The 4,463-nt window shown below is 37.1% G+C and overlaps 1 long non-coding RNA gene across 1 annotated transcript; it reads right to left on the bottom strand.

Moving 5' to 3' along the window:
- Window positions 1-1,926: 1,926 nt before the first annotated feature.
- Window positions 1,927-3,255, bottom strand: LOC128869207 (uncharacterized). Its single transcript, XR_008455235.1, has 3 exons — window positions 3,022-3,255; window positions 2,778-2,933; window positions 1,927-2,728 (listed from the first exon to the last, which is right to left on the bottom strand). It is a non-coding gene; the product is annotated as an uncharacterized LOC128869207 (long non-coding RNA).
- Window positions 3,256-4,463: the final 1,208 nt, after the last annotated feature.

Here is a 4,463-nt window from a genome sequence, read left to right as displayed (position 1 = left end):
AACAAAAGAAAACAGTTGACACAAAAAGTGAGATATTGCCTCTCAATCCATTCCTCGACAAAGATGACATCATGAGGGCAGGCGGTCGTCTGGCCGCATCCCTCAACTTATCATATAACGAACGTCATCCTATTATCCTTCCATAGAATAGCAGGTTGTCACGCCTTATAACCAAATTCATTCACGAAATATCACTGCATGGCGAAAATCAGCTGATGTTGCGTTTAATTCGAACGCAGTACTGGATTCCGCGAGTTAAAAATATGATCCGATCCATCATCCATAATTGTAAGATCTGCACGATCTATAAAAAACGATCGCAAACCCAACTCATGGGAATCTTTCCTCAGGTACGCACCACCTTTTCGCGTGCTTTCACCAATACAGGTATAGATTTCGCAGGTCCATTTGACATCAAAAGCTTCCGCGGCAGAGCATGTCGCATTTCCAAAGGCTACGTCTGTCTATTTATCTGTTTCGCCACCAAAGCTATCCATTTAGAGGCCACCAATGACCTAAGTACCCCATCCTTTCTAGCAGCCTTCCCGAGATTCGTTGCTAGACGAGGATGTCCAAAAAATCTCTACTACTTAATCCCTACTCCTACTACTACTATTTTTACCTTTCTTTCCTTTTAATACTTTCTCCAACTTATACTTCTTTACTACTATCTGTAATTTTAATTTTAATTTTGATTTTACTGTTAATCCTTTTATGTAAACTATTCTTAAGATCAATCATTGTAAAAATAACCTATGGTTGTATGTTTTGACTTTAATAATAAATAAATAAATAAATAAAAATAAATAAAACATGGCACTTCATACCTGCAGCAGCCCCTCATATGGGCGGACTGTGGGAAGCAGGTGTGAAAAGCTTAAAAGCCCACTTCAAAAAGACAGCCTCTGGTCTGAAATACACTTTTGAGGAGTTTAATACCCTCTTATGCCGAATTGAGTCCTGTCTCAATTCGCGACCCTTAAGTCCCTCTTCAAATGAGCCATCCGATCTAGAGCCTCTCACACCTGGTCACTTTCTGGTTGGCGGACATCTCTTAGCTCCGCCAGAAATAGAAACCAGCGAGAATCCTGCCTCAATTGTGAATCGGTGGCAGAAATTGAAAGCCCTCCATCAAACCTTTTGCAAACGATGGAAAAGGGAATTCCTCATCGAATTGCAAAAACGCACGAAGTGGAAACATCAAAAGCCTAACATCAAGGTAGGGGACCTTGTCGTCATTAAAGAGGACAACCTACCACCAAACGAATGGAGAATGGGACGAGTAGTAAAACTACATCCTGGACCCGACAATCAGGTACGCGTCGTGGACATCACGACCCAAAGGGGACAGGTGACTAGACCACTAGTCAAACTGGTCCTACTTCCTCCTTACTCAGAAGAAACGGAAAAATCTACACCTACACCCTCAACGTAATATCTTAATTCTTCCAATACCTCTCTAGTAGAAACAAATGTCACTTCGCGATTCACCCTTTATTAGAAGGTGATTGACATCACCACACTGTTATACCCTAGCAAACCTAATGGCCTCTGGTGACGGTCAAGCATTGTTTGACAAGAACTTTATATGTGTGCGTGTCGGGTGATTGACGCTAATATCTAAAATTTTTGATTTTTACCGACAACAAGTATGTGTGACACGACGCCACCCGACTGCACTAACACATACAAAGCTCAGTCAAGCATGCTGTATCGTCACCAGAGGCCATAAGAAGCTACAACAACACCTACAACCTACGAAGGATGCAATTGCATCGACATTCTCAAAAATTTTTAAATTTATTTTATTATCTGTAGGAATATTTGAATTCACTGTTTTGATTTCCCATTATTTTAGTAATTCCCTACCTGAAGTTTGTTGTAGAAAACTAAAGTTGCTAAGAAATGAACAAAAATAGGTTTTCTTAATTTCATTGATAATATTCAGTTTATTGAATTTCGCTTTATACTTATGCACTCACAACATAGTTCCCAGATGTTCAATTAGCATTAATATTGTGTAAAATATACAAACATTACATTACAATGCTATTTACATAAATTTTATTTCTTTGGTACAAAAACCATATTAGGGAAATGTGGAATTATTAAATTAGCCCATATTAACCATTTTTGTAATTATATCTTGGCATTCAACTACAACAATTTGTAAATTTTTTATCCCAGTTTTCTAAAACTACAAAACATAATAAATTGCACAACATTAATGAGAAAACTGCGGAAGTAAACCACATTATTTTGTACATAAAGGAGAATGTTTGAAAAACGATAACATAATCCGAATTATAGTAACAAACACTTTTGAATATGTAACGCAAAAAAATCACTACGCGAAAACTACGATTAAAGGCCTGCGTCTGTTCGCGGATTTGTGTGTTCACCAGTTTGTTGTGGTCGGTAACCGCGCGAGCTTTCCGACCGGGATGCAATTCGTGCGTTACAATTTTCCCCATGATATCTCCTGATCCACCGAAAAGGTTAAATTCAAGTCAGACAAGTTAATGCTAATGAATGTGAGGCTGCGATAGAGCTCGTTGTCCAATGATGGCAGCTCATCCATACAGGAGTACAACGCTTGATGTATCTGGCCATACACCGCTTTGCCCAACATTCGTCCCACAAATTCAAACAGCTGCAAACGATTGTCTTGCACATATCTTATAGGTAGGTTTCTCTAGGTCACTTAAAGCTTCGATGACACAAACATCTAAAAAGGCACATTTTTACTTTCACATTCACGTAAATATGTTATTTACCTCTTAGCAGCGGCAACGAGGGGATTATAGATATCCTTCCATATGGCGACATCCCAGATATCTTCAACATGGGATGGTCGCAATCACATCAGCCTTCTGTGCTTCAGCAAACTCCTCTTTGTCAGCTTTCAAATTGTGCATATATGTTGATGATGCCTATAATACACAGAATTAGTTATGAAATTCAATAACCACAAAATTGTATTAATTGTACAATATATAATTATATATTTTACAATCTTACCTTTATATTTTCGCGTGCAATTCGCCCACTTGTTGCTGTAGAATATTTTGCGAAATGTATGAAAAACAGAGTTGCATACTTACGAATATTCAGATCATAATGCTGCGCTTACACTATGATCACTACTTGAGGGCGGCGCTCGTTATTCTGCCAAATATCTTTTTATTGATGGTGTTGAAATTGCACAAATGCTAATTTTTGCTAAGCTGAACATATTTGTACGTATATATTTTTTAAAGATTTAATTCTTTTTAGACCTTTTTCAATCACAAATGTTCAATATTCATATTATTCAAAGTAAAAAATTCACACTTTATAATAAACTCACCTTTAATATAAATAAAAATTTAATTAAAATATCATATTTCGCCCTCGTTCCATGATGATCCAAATGCGAGCACCATACGCAAATTCTGATGGCGCTCCTTCTTTGCCGTGGTCCAAGGATTTCTTGTGGGTGGTCGATTCACTAAAGTGCCGTCATTGGTAACGCGCACATGTGGACTTTTTACGCACTTGTTATCTAGCCTTTATTCACACGCAAAACCGAAAGGCCCACAAATTGCCACTTAACACTTTTAATATAACGCTCGATCTGAACTTTTTTCTTAGCGCGACAGTTCTTTTTCCTTTATTTTCACTCACACCATTTGTCACTTATTATTTTTTTGACGAATTCACTATTTTCACTCACGTTTGTCACACAAAAAAAATCCGTACTCGACCCTCCGTCTACACATGTGAAAAGGAAATGGGTCGAAGTCAGCCATTAAGGAAATTAGGGATTAAGAAACAAAAAGGACATTCCAGGAATAGTTTGCGTAAAGTAACGCAAACTATTAGTTTTTCTAACATCATGCACTTATGTATGCAAATGCTACACAAAATTATATTTATATATACATATAATTTCTTTTGCTTATCATTTTGTTCTTATTATAGCCAAAATATAATAAGAACAAAGAAAAAAAAAATATATCACGTACACCACGGCAGGACACCTTGTACTTGGTTACGATCCACACATAGCCAAGACACGATCCTCCTATGCGGCGAATATTGCAAAAACCATTACTATGTACCCACCCCCTCGCGGTGAACATATAATATTAAAATCACTTTAATTTGCGATTGTACCCAATTAGGTACATTTTTTTTTTTGGGTGGCAGGGTGTCTCATAGGGCATTGAAAATTGCTCATAGCCAAATAATAACAAACAAAAAAACTAAAATGCCTTGTGCATATTTAGTTAACAAAAAATATATATATTATTTTATTTTATTCTTCTCCTTCGCTGTGAGCAGCACTGCACTGACCAGCCAAATGCACCAATACCAATACAATCCACAAACGCTAATTAAGCAATTAAGCAACTATTTATAAAGCCGTGCACACACTACACATTTTCGGCTAAAAAATTAAATTCAAAATCCTTTTGTTT

This window comes from Anastrepha ludens, chromosome X, assembly GCF_028408465.1.
Source record: "Anastrepha ludens isolate Willacy chromosome X, idAnaLude1.1, whole genome shotgun sequence".
In the NCBI taxonomy this organism is placed as follows: domain Eukaryota; kingdom Metazoa; phylum Arthropoda; class Insecta; order Diptera; family Tephritidae; genus Anastrepha; species Anastrepha ludens.
Note: the sequence above shows the minus strand (reverse complement) of the source record. Positions and strands in the feature narration are given on the sequence as shown.